General features: G+C 43.9%; 1 protein-coding gene across 1 annotated transcript in view; it reads left to right on the forward strand.

Annotated features, from left to right (window-relative positions):
- The window catches only part of LOC137422026 (uncharacterized), a 219178-nt gene that overhangs the window by 161864 nt on the left and 38042 nt on the right, over window positions 1-19272 (forward strand). Inside the window, exons 19-22 of the mRNA XM_078772997.1 lie at window positions 6195-6389; window positions 7814-7921; window positions 11465-11515; window positions 13503-13649. The gene's annotated coding sequence lies outside the window, so the exon portion shown is untranslated. The remainder of the gene's footprint in view (window positions 1-6194; window positions 6390-7813; window positions 7922-11464; window positions 11516-13502; window positions 13650-19272) is intronic.

A 19272-nucleotide genomic window follows, 5' to 3' on the forward strand; every position in this document is an offset into this window, starting at 1 on the left:
CGCCTCGAAATCCTTAGTCCCAAACCCAACTGCTCCTGGACTCTGTGTCCTTCTCTCCTGACAAGGTGGAGGAGTTTTTGTCAAACCTCGACTCTGATTCTGCAACTGGACCAGACGGCATCAGCCCACGGGTCCTAAAATCCTGCTCTGCCGCTCTATCTCACCCTCTCTCTGTTCTTTTCACCCTATCTTTTGCTCAAGGTCATCTGCCAGCATCCTGGAAATCAGCTAACATTACCGCTTTACACAAAAAAGGTGCAAAAACAGATCCTTGCAACTACAGACCAATCAGCCTGCTCCCAATTATCAGCAAAGTCATGGAATCCATCATTGCATCGAATATGAAACCTTTCCTCTTCTCCAATGGCTTGATCTCTGATCATCAATTTGGTTTCAGACCAGGTCACTCTACTCTGGACATGCTGCTTCTGCTGTCTCAACAATGGATGGAGGTCCTCAATGCCTAACAGGAAATCAGAGCTGTCTCCCTTGACATATCACGGGCCTTTGATACGGTCTGGCACCCAGCTCTGCTCACCAAACTCTCCTCCTATGGTATCCATGGAAATCTCCATGCATGGCTTGCGGACTTCCTCTCTGGTCGTAGTCAACGTGTGGCCCTGAATGGATTTCTCTCATCTCCCCTTCCTGTTCAGGCTGGAGTTCCCCAAGGAAGTGTGCTGGGCCCTGTGCTTTTTCTGGTCTTTATCAATGATCTCTCCGACTCTCTGGAAAATCCTCTCTATCTCTTTGCTGATGACTCCACTCTCTGCCGCTCCATTCCTCTTCCCTCAGATCGGCAGACTGCAGCCTCCTCACTCTCTGAAGACCTGGACAAAATCACAGACTGGTCAAACAAGTGGAACATGTCTTTCAATCCTGACAAATCTCACTCTCTTACTATGTCTCTCCGAAAAGATCGACTGGACAACCCTCCCATCTACTTTCTCAACAATCCTCTCCAAGAAGTTCTGTCACTCAAGCTTTTGGGTCTCACTATCTGCCATGATCTTTCTTGGGAAAACCACATTTCCAAGCTGGCCTCCAAAGCCAGTCGCCGACTGGGCATCCTCCGTCGTGCGAAGTCCTTCCTCGGCACACCTGAGCTCCTCACCACATACAAGGCTTTCATCCGCAGCTCAATGGAATACTGTTCTCCCCTATGGGCTGGTGCTCCTGCCTCACACCTGGCTCGGCTTCACGCTGTTGAATCCAAAGCTTTCAAAATCATTGGAATCTCCCGCGATGAAGCTATCTCTGAGGGCCTTTCACTCACTCACCGCAGGCAGGTAGGTGGCCTTTCTGTCTTCTACCGACTCCTCTCCGGCCTTGCTCCCCCAGCTCTCTCTGTGCTCTGTCCCCCAAATATTCCTACAGGTCGCACAAGATCTGCCAGCAACCCTCTGATGGTTAAACTGCCGAAATCTCGGCTCTCTGCTCACCTTCACTCTTTCATTCCTCTTTTCTCCCGCCTGTGGAACAAACTCCCACACTCCCTTCAATCCCTCTCCTCCCTCCAGGTCTTTAAAACAGCTGTTCACCACCATCTCTTATTTTCCCCCATCCATAACCTTGATCTTTTCTACCCCCACTAATTCACCCCAGATCCACCTTGTTTGAAATTCCAACTTCTTTCCTGGAAATCCTGGCAGTGTCCATATGTTTATACCTCTCCCACCCCCCCCCCCCCCCCCTTCACATGCCTCCCCCACTTCACATGCCTCCCTCCCAAAGCCCTCTCCCTCCCACAGATCTCTCCATGTCTCCATGTCTCTCGGTCCCTGCTCTCAAATGTTGTGTTTGTGTCCTTCCCCCTCTCTCCCCATCTTGTCTACCGCTCCCGATGTTATTTGTTTTATGTGTCTGTTTGTCTTTCTGTGTGATTAATGTTCGCTCTTTCACGAGCCTCGATCTTGTATACAAAAAAAAAAAAAAAAAAAAAATTTTTGGAGAGTGTTGAAAGTTCCCAAGAGCACCATCATTGGGAAATAGAAAGAAGAACTACCCAGACTCGTCCGACTCTTCGAGCTGGCTGTCCGACCAAACTTACGGCAATGCCCCTGCGTTCACCTGGTAGAAAAAAGGAACCACTGGTAGGCGTGGATGACCCACAAAATATGTAAATTACCCGATGGTTTGAACAAACTTGTGAAAGCACTGTACAGAGATGATGCCAACCAAGTTATATCTAAATCTGGTGAATATTTTGACATGAAGTCAGAAGTAGCGATCCCAGAATTGTAATGACCTTTGAGCTTTAAAATGACCTACCTATTATGCAGTTATTGATGGGATTTGCAAGGCATCAGGAGGCCTTGGTTCTCAGAAGTTCTACAAAGTATGGTGAAAATAGGACTATGAGTTCTAGAATCACAGGTGATGAAGGTTGTGGTCGAGTTTTATCGAAATTATGTGTGTGCAGTTTCAGAGGTGAAAGCAATACCTATTCTTTTTGGTGGAGGAGTGGGGGGGGGGGGGAGAGGGGGAGTGGGAGTCAAGACTCCCCCCTACCACCCTTTAGACCACCCTCGACCCTGATTAGTTTTTTATGCCTCCTCTGAACTGAGAAGTTATGTTTTTGGGTTGTCCGTACGTCCGTGATAGGTTTTCATTGCCAAAATAACTTGAGAACAGCTAAGGAGATCTCAGTAAAGCTTGATACAGGTATATATAGTGATGTAAAGATGAACTTATTATATTTTGCGGTCACAAGGTCAAAGGTCAGAGTTCATGTTCGGTACAAATCCTGTTACCACGATAACTTGTGAACCAGTGATGGGATTTTGGCCAAAGTTAGTACAGGTATGTATTATGATGCAAAGATGAACTGATTTAATTTGGGGGTCAAGAGGTCAAAGGTCAGAGTCTAATAGGTTTTTGTTACCACGATAACTTAAGAACAGCTGAAGCGAACTCAATCAGACTTGGCACAAGTAATGTATAATGACGCAAAGGTGAACTGATTAGATCATGGGGTCAAGCAAAGCGGTAAGAGGTCATGGCTGGTAAACATGTGATACATGAAAACAGCTGAAGGGATTTAAATCAAACTTGGTATAGGTATGTATAATAATGTAATAATGTGGGTGCAGGCATATCGGTCATTGTCACAAAATCAAAGAGTGCCGTTCTAGTTCTCAATGCCGTGAACAAATTTCGTCCATCACGGGAGATGAAGGCTGTACTCAAATTCCACTGAAATTGTGTGTAGTTTCGGAGAAGAAAGCAAATAGCTGTTTTGGGGGGGAAGGGGGTCAAACCTGGACCCACTTTGACCCTCCGTAAAGTACCTGAGACCCCGAATTTTTTTATGCCATTAGCACACTTTGGTACATCATAGATGATGAAGGTTGTGGTCAAGTTTCATTGAAATTGTGTGTGTAGTTTCAGAGAAGAATATCCGAGCGATTACATACCATCCGACTGACGATCCACTACTATTTGTACCTGTGATGGAGGTGCTGGCTCAGAACGTAAAGGAGGGTTTACCGTGGCAGTTGTTGTATGCAGATGATCTGGTGTTGATTGCAGAAAGTATGGATGGACTGAAGGAGAAGATGAACAAGTGGAAGGAATGTATGGAGACAACAGGAATGTATGGAAAAACGAAGGTGATGGCAAGTGGTGAGGTGGAAAGAACTGGGAAGTGGCTGTGTGCTGTGTGCAGGAAGGGTGGCGGAGTGAACTCCATTCAATGTACAATGTGCGCTGAGTGGGTTCATCAAAAATGTAGTGGTTTGAGAGGGTCATTAACCAGTGTGGCAGCTACATTCAAGTGCAAGGTGTGCACAGAGGGAGCTGCAGATGGAGGAAATGTTGAGTTGGATCTTGGAGATGGCGTGAAGCTGGAAGGTGTGAAAACATTTTGTTACCTTGGAGACATGCTGAATGGAGAAGGTGGATCAGACTCGGCAACGGTTGCTCGAGTGAGATGTGCATGGAAGAAGTTTCGGGAACTGAGTGGCGTGCTGACTCGGAGGGGAGTGTCATTGAAGCTGAAGGGAAAGGTGTATGCTGCATGTGTGAGAAGTGTTATGATTTATGGGAGCGAGACATGGGTAATGAACGTAGAGCAGCAACGAAGGCTGGAAAGGGTGGAAATGCGAATGGTTCGGTGGATGTGTGGAGTATCGTTGAGAGAGAGGAAGCCAAATGATGAATTGCGAAAGATGATGGGAATAGAGCTTGTGATGGATCCTGTGAAGAGAAACAGGTTGAGATGGTTTGGTCATGTGTTGAGGAAGGATGAAAGTGACTGGTTGAAAAGAGTGATGGAAATGAATGTAGAAGGAAGTAGAGGACGGGGAAGACCGAGAAAGACTTGGCTAAAGATGGTCGAAGAAGAAATGCGGGCAAGGGGGTTAACAAGGGGAGATGCAGAAAATAGGGCAAAATGGAGAACATTGTCATGGGGACCACAAGGCTAACCCCCGCTCTTGCAGGGAAAATGGCCTCAAAATGCCTGTTGTTGTTGTTGACTGACGACGAACTGACTCATTGATGGACACCGCGTGATACGAATACCTCACCTGAACAATTTTTTGTTCCAGGTTAGCTAAAACTTGACGGATGAGTCATGCTTACTTGACACCCAAGATGACATCTTCTGGTTTTGCACTTGGCAAGCAACTCAAAGTTATTGAATTGGAAGAGAAGCATGAGTGAACTGTTAAATAAATAGTCCTCGCAAAATAGTGGAAGATCTTATGGTCATCAAAACTCAAATTCAGAACATTTTGGACAAAAATGCAGTCGTCTCATGAGCGACGTGTCAAACCATGTCTCCTGTGACCAAAACAGATGACCAGTGGGTTCAAGATGCAGTAGCCATGCAACAAAATGCTACTGGACAAATTGCTGAAGGATAAGGCCTCAGTTTGCCACTGAATTAGACTTTTTTTTTAATATATACATAATCGAGGCTCGTGAAAGAGCTAACATTTATCACACAAACAAATCAAACAGACAAAGTGTATAAAAAGGGGAGCGGTAGACAAGATGGGGACAGAAGGGGAAGCACATAAACACAACATTTGTGAGGGACATCGGGAATGTGTGGGAGGGAGAGGGCTTGGGGGGAAGGGGGGGGGGTGGGAGAAGTATAAACACAAGGACACCAAGGACTTCCAGGAAAGAAGTTGGTATTTCAAAAAAGAGGATTTGGGATGAAATTAGCGGGGGTAGAACAGATCAAGGTTTTGGATGGGGGAAGATAAGAGATGGTGGTGAACAGTTGTTTTAAAGACCTGGAGGGAGGAGTGGGATTGAAGGGAGTGGGGGAGTTTGTTCCAGAGGCGGGAGAAAAGAGGAATGAAAGAGTGAAGGTGAGCAGAGGGTCTTGATTTTGTCAGTTTAACCATAAGAGGGCTGCAGGCAGATCTTGTGCGACCTTTAGGAATATTTGGGTTTCAGAGCCCAGAGAGAGCTGGAGGAGCAAGGCCGGAGAGGAGTCGGTAGAAGACAGAAAGACCACCAACCTGCCTGCGGTGAGTAAGTGAAAGGCCCTCGGAGGTAGCTTCATCACGGGAGATTCCAATGATTCTGAACGCTTTGGTTTCAACAGCGTGAAGACGAGCTAGGTGTGAGGCAGGAGCACCAGCCCAGAGGGGAGAGCAGTATTCCATTGAGCTGCGGATGTAAGCCTTGTATGTGGTGGGGAGCTCAGGTGTGCCAAGGAAGGACTTCGCACGACGGAAGATGCCCAGTCGGCGACTGGCTTTGGAGGCCAGATTTGAAATGTGGTTTTCCCAGGAAAGATCATGGCAGATAGTGAGACCCAAAAGCTTGAGTGACAGAACTTCTTGGAGTTATTCACAACATTCACAGACTGACACTGACACAGATTCACAGAACAGACTTCACAACATTTAAGGTTTTGATCGGATTATTGGACTCATTTTTGGGAAGAAACAACATAATGTTTGGGAAAATGAGTGGTGAGAGAGAGGAATAAGTCAATGACAGCCATGGGCTGGGTTCCTATGTTTGTTTTTCCTTTTTTTTTATTTTTGCTTGCCTCGACAGATAAGTTTCAGCTTGCTTGGAATAATAATTTCTTTTTTGGCTTGGCTGCATTAGGAGACCACCTGCATTCAAATACCGCATTTTGGGGTTCCCTGTGTGGAAGTTTAAACCATGTCTGACTGCATCTTGACCTTTGCCATTAATTTACAAAATAAATGTTTGTTTTGCAGAAAGAAAGCAGCGGGTTGTCAAAATATAAACATGCTCTCTTACTGAGAGCTAAACAAAAAGGGTTTCTTCGACAACATTTCAATGATAACAAGAATATCAAGAACGATATTCCTGAAAAAGAGCTGGAAGAGCATTTGAAAGCTCGAATGAATGAACCAACATTTTCCCCTCTCGACCTTTTGAAGTTTGCATGGGTATGAAGGCTTTCCTCAAAAACTACATGCTGTTATTTATGTGAATGTACTGTGTTCAAATTTCAACACTGAAACCTGAAAAACTTGTGAATCTTATAACTTAGATATATTAGAATGAATTTGTGTGCGAGTTGTCGGAAAGTGATCAAATTGCGCTCGTTAATGTCCATTTAGATGCTGTTACAATGGTAAGAGTCAGACCAGAGTTCTGATCCAAATCCTATCCTTTGACACAGGCATATCCATTTAACATATCTGATCCAAATCCTATCCAGGCATATCCTTTGACACATTTATATCAAATTATACATACTTTTTTGTTCTGAAGTTGAAATCTCATTCCTTTTCTAGTTCACATCTGATGAAGAACAAGTACAAAAAGTTTTAATTAAAACAAAACCCACTTCGATGTTACACAAAGCCTAGATGCAGCTGTGCCTATAACGTCGATGTTATAGGCACAGGACATATCTATTGATTCGATTACTTGATGTTATTTTTGTGCAAAGTGAAAATATATCTCGGCAATTTCCCGTGTGTGGCGACCAATTTTTAAAATATCTCGGCATTTTCCCGTTTGTTATTTCAGGCGGCGTATGACTGACCATGCCGCGATTTAAAAAAAATATATCTCGGCAATTTCCTGTGTGTGGCGACACGTGAACGATGCTATGCTCCTCTGTCCACATTATTGTGACGACGTATAAATTAAATATTTCATCGTGACGATTGTCATCAAATGGACGAATTTTTAATATATCTCGGCATTTTTCCATCTGTTATTTCAGGCGGTGTATGACTGACTATGCCGCGATTTAAAAAATAGATATCTCGGCAATTTCCCGTATGTGGCGACACGTGAACGAAGCTATGCTCCTCTCTCCACATTATTGTGACGACGTATAAATTAAATATTTCATCGTGACGATTGTCATCAAATGGACGAATTTTTAATATATCTCGGCATTTTCCCGTCTGTTATTTTGGGCGGTGTATGACTGACCATGCCGCGATTTAAACAAAATATATATATATCTCGGCATTTTCCCGTCTGTTATTTCGGGCGGTGTATGACTGACCATGCCGCGATTTAAAAAAAATATATCTCAATGGAATTGAAGTTACAGGCCTTTGAGAATTCATTTCGTTCTATAAAGGGCAACTTTCATCGGATTTTCTTCCCGTTTTTTTCCAACCGAGTCTAAAACTATGTTAGCGACTGTGAAAAATGAAATGATATATCGAATTTGATTTGAAATAAAACTGTGTGAGAGAGGAAGACACCACGGGCCTACAAAACAGGCCTCAAAGCTATGCGAGTTAATAAAATGGTGGATATTTGTTTATATGAAGCCTCTCCCAGAATGGGTGGAGCTATGGTTCCCAGAATGGGTGGAGCTTTGAGGTTTTGTCTTCTCTGCAAGAACAAGAACAAGAAGAACAACAACAACAGCAGAGGGCACTCTATGACCAGCGTCTGCGACGCGGCTAAAAAGACACCAGCATTGACAGTGAGGTGAACAAAGGCAGAGGTAAGAAAAATCAACACCACAAATCAGATGAAATATTTTCTCCTGGTACTGTATTTACCTGAGGCTTGCAAATAGCTTGGTGGTTGAAGTTATTACATTTTACAAGGATGTCAATTTCAAATATTCTGAGAAATAATTGGAATAACTAAAGCCAATCGGTAAGGATGTTCCTTGCAAGGAAATAAAAGTAACTCTTAAAACAGGAGGTGGCCAATTGGCCCATCTTACATGTTCAATATCCACAAACATCCCAAACCAATTACCAAATCCATGAGGGTACACACTCCACCTACATCGCAAACCCAATACAACCTGATGTCCACTCGATGAGAAGACAGGTGAACTGTTGTTTGAGGGCATCGTGAATAGCGACATCCCAGAAAAGATATCAATCAAAACGCTTGAGTGTGATTTTTAAACTTTCTTTCAAGGATGGAAAAAGCCATGAAGAGAACAGTAAATTAACATGGAGGACAGAAGCGTAAGAGTGTAATGCAGAATATTGACTTGTGACTATTATGACAGCATTGTTGCATTGGAGTGAATGTGACTGTTTCGGTACCGCACAGTGATAAATCAACAATGTGATTCCACAATAGACTAGATCTTCGCATAAGAGTGAATATTAATGCTTGTTAAATTTAAAGCTTGAATATTATCAATACTTGAATATAATTAATGCTTGATTATTATTAAAGAGTGCAACACCAAACTAAGACTTTCCTCGTCTAATATACAGTGCCAAGATATTCTAGATTTGTATTTTAAATAAATTTAAAAAAATTTGTAGAATTTGTTTTTCACATGGAAGTTGTTCGTTATGATGGGTAAATAAAGGTGGAAAAAGTTTCTCGCATTTTTTACAAAATAAATAAAAATGAAAATCTGAAATGTCTTGAATCAATAAGTGTTCAATCCCTTTGCTATGACACTCCACATTGAGCTCAGGTGCATCCCATTTCCTTTGATCATCCTTGAGATGTCTTTACAACTTGATTGGAGTCTACCTGTGGCCAACTCAATTGATTGGACATGATATAGAAAGAAACACACCTTTCTAGATAAGGGCCCACAGTTGACAGTGCATGTCATAGCAGAAACTCTACCATGAAGTCCAAGGTACTGTCTGTAGAGATAGAATTCTGAGGAGGTGTAGATCTGGGGAAGGGTATAAAGAAATTTGGAGAGTGTTGAAAGTTCCCAAGAGCACCATCATTAGGAAATAGAAAGAAGAACTACCCAGACTCTTCCGACTCTTAGAGCTGGCTGTCCGACGAAACTGAGGAACCGGGAAGGAAGGATCTTGGCCAATGAGGTGAGCAAGAACCCAATGACTACTCTGACAGAACTACAGAGTTCCTTGGCTGATATGAGAGAACCTGCCGGAAAGACAACAATCTCTGCAGCACTTCACCAATCTAGGCTTAATGGGAGGGTGGCCAGATGGAAGGCACTCCTGATCAAAGGGCACATGACAGCATGGCCGGAGTTTTTTTTTTTTTTTGTATACAAGATCGAGGCTCGTGTAATAGCTAATATTAAATCACATAAAAACAAACTGACACATAAAACTTATGATAAAGGGAGCGGAAGACAAGATGGTGAGAGAGAGGGAAGCACACAAGTAAAACAGTCGAGAACAGCGACATCAGGAGATCTGTGGGAGGGAGGGGGCTTGGGGTGAAGGGGCATGGCAGGGGGGTGGAGGGGGAGGGAGAGAAGGGGAGGGGCAGAGGTATAAAACACATGGGCACTGCAAGGACTTCCAGGAAAGAAGTTGGTATTTCAAAAAAGTGGATCTGGGGTGAATTAATGGGGGTAGAAAAGAGCAAGGTTTCGGATGGGGGAAGATAAGAGATGGTGGTGAACAGCCGTTTATAAGACCTGGAGGGAGGAGTGGGATTGAAGAGAGTGAGGGAGTTTGTTCCAGAGGCCGGAGAAAAGAGGAATGAAAGAGTGCAAGTGAGCAGAGAGTTTACTTTCTGGATTCGGAACTTTCGGATTCGGAACTTCGTTTCTTCTGATTCGTTTTCTTCTTTTCTTCTTTTTCTGAATTTTTTTCTTCTGAATGTCTTTGTTTTTCTATAATTCGTTTCTTCTTTAGTTTGCTGAGTTTGCAGAAAGGCACATGAGAGATTCTGAGAGTAAGAGGCAAAATATTATCTTGTCTGATGAGATGAAAATTGAACTCTTTGGCCTGAATGCAAAACGTTATGTCTGGCAGAAACCGAGCATAGCTCATCACCCATCTAACACTATCCCAACCGTGAAGCATGGTGGTGGCAGCATCATGCTATGGGGATGCTTTTCAGCGGCAAGGACTGGCAGACTGCAAGGATATAGGGAACAATGATTGGAGCCAAATACAGCTAAATCCTTGAGGAAGACCTAGTTCAGACGTGCAAAAGACCTTCGACTGTGGAGAAGATTTACGTTCCAACAGGACAATGACCCCAAGCATACAGCCAAAGCAACACTGGAATGGTTTCAGAACAAGAACATTAAAGTCCTTGAGTGCCCAGCCAATGCCCAGACTTGAATCCCATTGAGACTGTGGAAAGACTTGAAGATTGCTGTTCACCGACGCTCCCCATCCAACTTGAAATAGCTTGATCAAATCTGCAAGAGGAATGAGAGGAACTCCCCAAATTCAGATTGGCAAAGGTGCTGCAAACATACCCAAGAAAACTCGAAGCTGTAATCTCTGCTAAAAGCACGTCAACAACGTATTGACTCATGGGGGGGGGGGGGGGGGTGGGGTTGAATACTCGTGTAAATTAGATGTTTATGTATTCCATTTGTAGTTATTTTGTAAGAATTTCTATTTTTTTTTAAATACTACTTTGACATTATGTGTGAATCAGTGACAAAAAAAACTCAAGTAATCTATTTTAAATTCAGGCTGCAACAGAACAAAATGTGAAAAAAGTCAAGGGGTGTGAATACTTTCTGAAGGCACTGTATAGATTCCTCGTAAACCATTTCAATCATGACTCTTCAAGAGCAGCAAACTTCCAAACAATTTTCAGAGATATTGTCTTTTGGCCAAAACCTGTATTATTTTTCGTATACCAGCCAACTTACAAAGTGTAGATTCAAAAGCAATTTGCGTCAACAATCTTCAAATTTAAAAAAAATTAATTGGAAATTTAAAATTTAATTTTTTTTTTTTAATGGAAGTACTTCTGCAAATACGTGAGTACTTTTACACTGTCATTAATTTGCATTATACAGTGCATGTCATTTCACAAATGTGAGAATGGTTTTAGTTTGTTCCCTTTGTCATTCATACGATCTATGCCTTTCTCAAATTTCCATTTCTCAATTAATGACTTTTGCCTGCCCTCCCCCCTTCATTCTCACAATTTTATGGATCATCTGTCATAAAAAAGAGAATCACCTCTGACTGTCTCTCCGTCTGCTATATTGTCTCGCACTCCTAAACCGCTAGACAGAATAAAATTAAACTTGCTGGTTGTTCTCGGGATGTACCTGGGAGTGTTTTTTGTGGTTAAATAAATTGAAAAGCCCCTTTTGTTTCAGGTGAAGCCCGAGCATCGGCAAACCAGGAGCACCATCAACATCTTCAAGCAGGTGAACCATCAGCTGCCATCATTGGTTCAATGCTATTGCTTTATTTATTTGTTGTGGTTTGTTTCTTATTGCAATTTCTTAATTATTTTTCATTAACACCATCACCTGCCCATCAACTGGATGAAAGGAGATTGTGTAACAGAATATCTGAAATTGCTCAATTTGAGGTAGATTCAGGGATGACTGTAGGAATTTGGCAGATTGGGTGTTTAATATGACTGTGGAGTAGATAAATGGAGGGGAAGTGGGGGAAAAGGTATGGGGAGCATAATGGGATGTGTTAATGTGTTAATGGGAGTAATGTGTTAATGGGGGAGTCAGTGAAGGGATAAAGGAGTAGATTTTCAGACTTTAGCTGCAATGGATCCTGTTCCTCACAAGTTCCGATTTTGGTTTTTTAACATCTGGAACAGGTGACAAAGTAGGTAACCGAATGATAACTTTACCTGAGATTGTTATTTTTCATTCGATTTGAATTTTTTACTTAAATATGACACACACACAAAGACACAAAAACACACACTCACATGCAGACACAAAATATGACAAACGAAAACTGTACGAAACAGATACCAAAGAATACTAATGGTGAACGAAGATAATCCTCAAAACGTACCTCCCCCAAGAAACAAAATCAAAGCCAAAAGCCACCGTGCAGTCCCAGTGTTCCAGCAGCGTTGCAGAATAATAAAATGTCCGCAAGCAGAAATCAACAAATGAGGTATCACAACAAGGAAAGTCCTCACTATCCACAAAATGGTCCACAAAACCCAATTCATCTCGAGAATGTACCGGCTGAAACGTGAAGGAGTTAGTGACCTGATGTAACCTAACGAAGTGCACAGAGTGACAACTGTAAGATTAGCTGAGTATGTGAAAAGTTCAACAGACTTGTGAATCCAATTTTACGCAAACACAGACAGCAAGCCAGAAAAGGTATCCCTAACCCACCTTGAAAAATAATTTCAAAAGAGAAGTGCGAATAGAAGGTGCCACACATGAAACCGACACAGCAACAACTACAGCCCCAATAATTGCAAAAAAGACAAAATAAAAGTATAAAGTGAAATATCAACAATTATACACTGACAACTATGAAAATGACAAAAGATCAGGGAGATATAAAGAAGACTTGGACAGATTGGGTGTGGACAAAGAAGTGTCATTGGAATGGCGAAGAAGAGATCACGTCAACTGGGATGGAGAACGAATCATTATTAAAGCAAAACAACAACGACACCATACAAATGGCTATAAGAAGATGGCGGGACTGAGTCAATCGGACAGGTGTACTTTCAGCTTGATAGAAACAGAAAGTATGAGTCGCTGCCTCCTATCGACATGTAAAAATATCATGTTAGAACAGCTGTACACCCAAAGGCACAACAGAGTTTGGAAAGTAATCCAATGGAACATCAGCACAAAATTCAACAACCCACTTCCAGAAAACTCATGGAAACATGAACCACAAGTGATTACTGAATAGGAGGAAGTAATGTTGACCTATGATGTGATGATCCCATGGAGCGTGAACGTAGAAATTCAAACATTGCGACTGGATTTCGTGCTTGGGTAGAAACAAAAAGATAACTTTTGGCATTGCTTATTGAGGTGTCAGTAGCCAGAAATTTAGGCCAAATACCAAGAACAGAAAAATGAAGTTAAAATATATTGGAAGCTGAAGAATGCCGAAATTGTACGAGTGATAATTGAAGTCCAAGGGAATGATGGAAGAACCTCGAAGAGTTCTTAAAACCCATTCATGGGAATAGGACAACAAACTAACTAAAGCTGGAAACTGTCCAGGGTTCAGTGACAATCCTGAAAAGAGCCCTCGGAACAAAATTTTCAGAACACCCCTTAATCCATGAATCCTGATCCCTTGCCAGACTCCGTTCCTTCTTCTGGAAGGTGGAACAACAGAACGGGGTAAAGTGTTCTATGAAGTAGTTCTAGCTTTTTGTGTTTCTGTGTTTTTTCTATGCAGTGACATCGCAGAAGAAATGGTCTTTCGTCATCGGATAGAGAAAGAAGATCGTCTGTATTCAGCAAAAGTCCTTATTCAACCTGGGAAGTAGTGAAGAACGACTCGGCTGAAGGAGGACGTTACAAGCCATACACATTGTTTAAAAATGTAGGTACTTCTGCAAATACGTGAGTACTTTTAGACTGTCATTAATTTGCATTATACAGTGCATGTCATTTCACAAATGCGAGAATGGTTTTAGTTTGTCCCCTTTGTCATTCATACGATCTATGCCTTTCTCAAATTTCCATTTCTCAATTAATGACTTTTGCCTGCCCTCCCCTTCATTCTCACAATTTAATGGATCATCTGTCATAAAAAGAGAATCACCTCTGACTGTCTCTTCGTCTGGTATATTGTCTCGCACTCCTAAACCGCGAGACAGAATAAAATTAAACTTGCTGGTTGTACTCGGGGTGTTCCTGGGAATGTTTTTTGTGGTTAAATTAATTTATTATTAAGAGTTTGGAAAGTAATCCAATGGAACATCAGCAAAAAATTCAACAACCCACTTCCAGAAATCTCATGGAAACATGAACCAAAAGCGATCACTCAAAAGGAGGAAGTAATGCTGACGTATGATGTGGTGAGCCCATGGAGCATGAACGTAGAAATGCAAACATTGCGACTGGATTTAGTACTTGGGTTGAAACAAAAATATAAAAAATTTGGCATTGCTTATTGAGGTGTCAGTAGCCAGAGATTTAGGCCAAATACCAAGAACTGTCTCTTACAATTCTTCCTCCCTGCATGCTCTAAACTCACCTTCATTCCACCCCTCCTCTATAGTTTTTTAACGGATCTCTGACTTGAAAATCGCCAAAAAAGCCAATTTGTTATAAATGCTCGTTTTTCATTAATCATCCACTTTCTATACTCCCTTCTCACACCTCCCCTCCTAAACTCCCTCCACCCCCCTCCCTTTCAATTCTCTCCCCCTCACCCCTCCTCTCCTAAACACCCCCCTCATGACTCCCATCCAAATCTCCCCCCTCGCTGCTCCCCTCCTAAACTCCCCCCTCACCCCTCCCCTCCAAATCTCCTACTTTGCCCCTCCCCTTCAAATCTCCCCCCTTGCCCCTCCCCTTCAAAACTCCCCCCCCCCCCCAATCGCTCCCATTCAAAACTTCCCCCTCCCCGACCATCTTTCTCCAATTCTCCCCCCTACCCACTCCTCCTCAAAGCTGCCTCCTCCCCACTTCGTCTCACTTCTATCTCATATCTCCACCTCCTCCAACCTTCTATTTTCCTCTGCCCCCCCACCCCCCTCCTCAAACAACCCCTCACTGTGCCTCATCCCATCACCATCAAATCTTTTGTCCTCCTCATCCTTCTCTTTCTTGTAACTCTTCTGTAATCTCTGACACACTATCAACTATTACCTCCCCCTCTCATCCTTCATCTGACCCTACCGCTCCCCTCCCCTGTCCTGCACCCGAAGCCCCCCCTCCCTCTTCATTGACGGTATGGACCTCAAACATCCGGGGCCTTCACTCAAACCTGATTGATCTCTCCATTCAGGTTGCTTCTGAGAAGTGGCCTGAGAAACTGGGAAGTGGCCGTGTGCTGTGTGCAGGAAGGGTGTCGGAGTGAACTCCATTCAATGTACAATGTGCGCTGAGTGGGTTCATCAAAAATGTAGTGGTCTGAGAGGGTCATTTACCAGTGTGGCAGCTACATTCAAATGTAAGGTGTGCACAGAGGGAGCTGCAGATGGAGGAAATGTTGAGTTGGATCTTGGAGACGGCGTGAAGCTGGAAGGTGTGAAAAGATTTTGCTACCTCGGAGACATGCTGAATGGAGAAGGTGGATCAGACTCGGCAACGGTTGCTCAAGTGAGATGTGCATGGAAGAGGTTTCGGGAACTGAGTGGCGTGCTGATGAGGAGGAGAGTGTCGCTGAAGCTGAAGGGAAAGGTGTATGCTGCATGTGTGAGAAGTGTTATGATTTATGGGAGCGAGACATGGGTAATGAACGTAGAGCAGCAACGAAGGCTGGAAAGGGTGGAAATGCAAATGGTTTGATGGATGTGCGGAGTATCGTTGAGAGAGAGGAAGACAAATGATGAATTGCGAAAGATGATGGGAATATTGCCTGTGATTGATGCTTTGAAGAGGAACAGGCTTTGATGGTTTGGTCATGTGTTGAGGAAGGATGAAAGTGACTGGTTGAAAAGAGTGATGGAAATGAATGTAGAAGGAAGTAGAGGACGTGGAAGACCGAGAAAGTCTTGGCTAAAGATGGTCGAAGAAGAAATGCGGGCAAGGGGGTTAACTGTCATCTCCCCTGTCAGAACAAGGGGAGATGCAGAAAATAGGGCAAAATGGAGAACAATGTCATGGGGGCCGCAAGGCTAACCCCCGCTCTTGCAGGGAAAATGGCCTTACAATGCCTGTTGTTGTTGTTTTTGACTGACGACTAACTGACTCATTGATGGACACCGCGTGATACGAATACCTCACCTGAACAATTTTTTGTTCCAGGTTAGCTAAAACTTGACGGATGAGTCATGCTTACTTGACACCCAAGATGACATCTTCTGGTTTTGCACTTGGCAAGCAACTCAAAGAGAGATCATTGATGAAGACCAGAAAAAGCACAGGGCCCAGAATACTGCCTTGGGGAGCTCCAACCTGAACAGGAAGAGGAGATGAGAGAAACCAATTCAGGGCCGCACGTTGGCTGCGACTAGAGGGGAAGTCCGCCAGCCATGCGTGGAGATTTCCATGGATGCCAGGGGAGGAGAGTTTGGTGAGCAGAGCGGGGTGCCAGACGGTATCGAAGGCATGTGATATGTCAAGAGAGACAGCTCTGGTTTCCTGTTTGGCGTTGAGGACCTCCATCCATTGTTGAGACGGCAGAGGCAGCATGTCCAGAGCGGAGTGACCAGGTCTGAAACGAAATTGATGATCAGAGATCAAGCCATTGGAGAAGAGGAAAGATTTCATATCCGAAGCAATGATGGATTCCATGACTTTGCTGATAATTGGGATAAGACTGATTGGTCTGTAGTTGCTAGGATCTGTTTTTGCAACTTTTTTGTGCAAAGCGGTGATGTTGGCTGATTTCCAAGCAGATGGTAGATGACTTTGAGCAAAAGAGAGGGTGAAGAGAACAGAGAGAGGGAGTGAAAGAGCGGAAGAACAGGATTTTAGGACCCGTGGGCTGATGCCATCAGGTCCAGTTGCAGAATCAGAGTCGAGGGCTGACAGAAACTTTTCCACCTTGTCAGGAGGAAAGCACACGGAGTCCAGGAGCAGCTGGGTACGACCAGGTACGTAGGGTACAGAGAGGGATGGGTTTGGGACACAATATTTAGAGGCAAACACAGAGTTGAGGCATTCAGCTTTTTCACGTGCGGAGTCAGTTGTGTAGCCATTTGAGGTGAGGGAGGGGATGGAGGGGGAACAAACACCAGAAACAGATTTGACCAGACGCCACCAGGATTTGGAAGAGGGAGACAGACAGGAGAGTTCGGTCTTGAGAACGGAGAGATATTGTTTCCTGGCTCTCCTGAGGATGGAGACACTTGTTTCAGGCTTTGTGAAAGGAAATGAGATTTCCTTCCGTTGGATTAGCTTTCCAGGAGACGAAGGCAAGTTGTTTCTGGGCAACAGCCTCACCACAAGATTCCATGTACCATGGATGGGAGGAAGGGTATGACAACTGAAGACGAGATGGGATAAATCTGTGCATGAGAGAGAACAATTTACTTTGGAAGAATTCCCAGGATGAGTTGATGTCAGAGGCGGTAGAGATGGGAGACCAGTCCAGATGATTGATGGCTGCTTGAAGACCGTGCCAGTTGGCCTGAGTGAAATGCCAGACTCGTCGACGCTGAGAAGGCTCCCTGAGAATGGTCAGAGAGATGTCCACTTTAACAAGCACATGATCAGATGAGCCGATTGGAGCAGAAGAAGAGCAGCAGCCATTTTCAGAGAAGTTAGTCATAACCAAGTCCAGAAGAGAAGATGCTCCGTTGACTGAGATCCGGGTCGGGAAATTGACAGATTGAGTCAGTCCCAGTGATTCGCAGAAGTCCTTTGCTGAGGAGCCATGGCTGGTACCCACACCAGAGGTGGTGAGAGAGGTACCCACACCAAGCCAACTGGCATGGTGACAATTGAAATCACCACATATGAGGAAGAGCGAGTTTGGATGAGTAGATAGAATTTGGTCCATATTATCAGACAGCGAGATGTAGATGGAGTCATCACTGTTTGGTGGACGGTACAACACACATATGAACAAGAGGTGGGAGCGAAGGGGAAGCCGTAGCCAGAGGTATTCCTCTATCTATTTGCTGATGACTCCACTCTCTGCCGCTCCATTCCTCATCCCTCAGATCGGCAGCCTGCAGCCTCCTCACTCTCTGCAGACCTGGAAAAAATCACAGACTGGTCAAACAAGTGGAACATGTCTTTCAATCCTGACAAATCTCACACTCTTACTACGTCTCTCCGAAAAGACCGACTGGAAAACCCTCCCATCTACTTTCTCAACAATCTTCTCCAAGAAGTTCTGTCGCTCAAGCTTTGTGTCTCACTATCTGCCATGATCTTTCTTGGGAAAACCACATTTCCAAGCTGGCCTCCAAAGCCAGTCGCCGACTGGGCATCCTCCGTCGTGTGAAATCCTTCCTTGGCACGCCTGAGCTCCTCACCACATACAAGGCTTTCATCCGCAGCTCAATGGAATACTGCTCTCCCCTCTGTCTGGGCTGGTGCTCCTGCCTCGCACCTAGCTCGGCTTCCCGCTGTTGAAGCCAAAACCTTCAGAATCATTGGAATCTCCTGCGATGAAGCTAACTCCGAGGGCCTTTCACTCACTCACTGCAGGCACGTTGGTGGTCTTTCTGTCTTCTTCCGACTCCTCTCCGGTCTTGCTCCCTCAGCTCTCTCTGTGCTCTGCCCCCAAATATTCCTGCAGGTCGCACAAGAGCTGCCAGCAACCCTCTTATGGTTAAACTGCCAAAATCTAGGCTCTCTGCTCACCTTCACTCTTTCAGTCCCCTTTTCTCCCGCCTCTGGAACAAACTCCCCCACTCCCTTCAATCCCTCTCCTCCCTCCAGGTCTTTAAAACAGCTGTTCACCACCATCTCTTATCTTCCCCCTTCCAAAACCTTGATCTTTTCTACCCCCGCTAATTCATCCCAGATACACTTTTTCGAAATTCCGACTTCTTTCCTGGAAGTCCTTGCAGTGTCCATATGTTTTATACCTCTCCCACCTCCCGCAAGCCCTCTCCCTCCAACAGTTCTCTCGATGTCCCTGCTCTCAAATGTTGTGTTTGTGTCCTTACCCCTCTCTCCCCATCTTGTCTACCGTTCCCCTTATTTTGTGTTTTATGTGTCGGTTTGACTTTTTGTGTGATTAATGTTAGCTCTTTCACGAGCCTCGATGTTGTACACACAAAAAAAAAAAATTATTGAATTGGAAGAGAAGCATGAGTGAACTGTTAAATAAATAGTCCTCGCAAAATAGTGGAAGACCTTATGGTCATCAAAACTCAAATTCAGAACATTTTGAACAAAAATGCAGTCTTCTCATGAGCGACGTGTCAAACCATGTCTCCTGTGACCAAAACAGATGACCAGTGGGTTCAAGATGCAGTAGCCATGCAACAAAATGCTACTGGACAAATTGCTGAAGGATAAGGTCTCAGTTTGCCACTGAATTAGACTTCTTTTTTTTTTAAATATATATATACATAATCGAGGCTCGTGAAAGA

The sequence above is a fragment of the Myxine glutinosa genome, chromosome 2, assembly GCF_964187855.1.
Source record: "Myxine glutinosa chromosome 2, kmMyxGlut1.1, whole genome shotgun sequence".
NCBI classification, from domain to species: Eukaryota; Metazoa; Chordata; class Myxini; order Myxiniformes; family Myxinidae; genus Myxine; species Myxine glutinosa.